The following is a 752-nucleotide window of genomic DNA, read 5'->3' as shown; positions in this document are numbered from 1 at the left end:
GATCCATGGCGGCGCAGATGGCCGAAGGATGTGGAGCAGGCAGAAAGTGGGAGCGCTGAAGTCACGCTGCGGCGGAGTGGAAGAGCCGCCACTTTTATTTGACCAGGGAGGGGGCGGGGCCAAGGGGAGTTGGCCCGGGAGGGCGGGGCCAGGAGGGGCGCTTCCCGGACGCGCGCCCCTAGCGCAGCAGGGCCGGCCCGGGTTCGGAGCCCTTCCGCCTGGACCCCGGCCCGAATTCGCCTGAGCGGGGCCCGCGGGCGGTCGCGACCTCGCGGGGAGTGAGTGGGGGTGGGGGTGGGGGTGTCGGCCCAGTTTTCAAGGCTGGAGACTGAGGCGCGGAGAAGGGAACTGGGACGGAGGTGGGGGCAGGGCTCCCGGGGGAACTGACAAGGGCAGAGGCGGAGAGGGCGTGCGCGCGCTACACTGACCGACAGGGGAGGGGAGAGGCGAACCGAGAGCAAGAGAGAAATGGAGGGACGCAAAGAGAAAAACATGGGGACACACACACACGGGGGGAGCTACGCACACAGGGAGACATGCACAGAGGAGGAGAGACAGGGTGAGAAGAGGAGGGGAGGTGGGAAGGCAGAACTTGAAAAGACGAGACGTAGACAGTCCCCAAAGAGACAAATTCAGAGCGAGAAGCGGGAGGGAGGGAGAGTCACAGAAACAGAAGGGGCGAAAACTGGAAGAAACAAACATCCACAAACAGAAATCCGCAGGAGCAAAACAGTGAGAGAAGACGCCCCCCC

The 752-nt window shown here is 64.5% G+C and overlaps 1 protein-coding gene across 1 annotated transcript in view; it reads right to left on the bottom strand.

Moving 5' to 3' along the window:
- ZFP36 (ZFP36 ring finger protein) overlaps positions 1-752 on the bottom strand; it is a 5,541-nt gene that overhangs the window by 2,441 nt on the left and 2,348 nt on the right. The gene's annotated exons all lie outside the window — the stretch shown is intronic.

This window comes from Bison bison, unplaced genomic scaffold, assembly GCF_000754665.1.
Source record: "Bison bison bison isolate TAMUID 2011002044 unplaced genomic scaffold, Bison_UMD1.0 scf7180017864280, whole genome shotgun sequence".
Taxonomy (NCBI): domain Eukaryota; kingdom Metazoa; phylum Chordata; class Mammalia; order Artiodactyla; family Bovidae; genus Bison; species Bison bison.
This window is presented reverse-complemented; position numbering and strand designations above follow the sequence as displayed.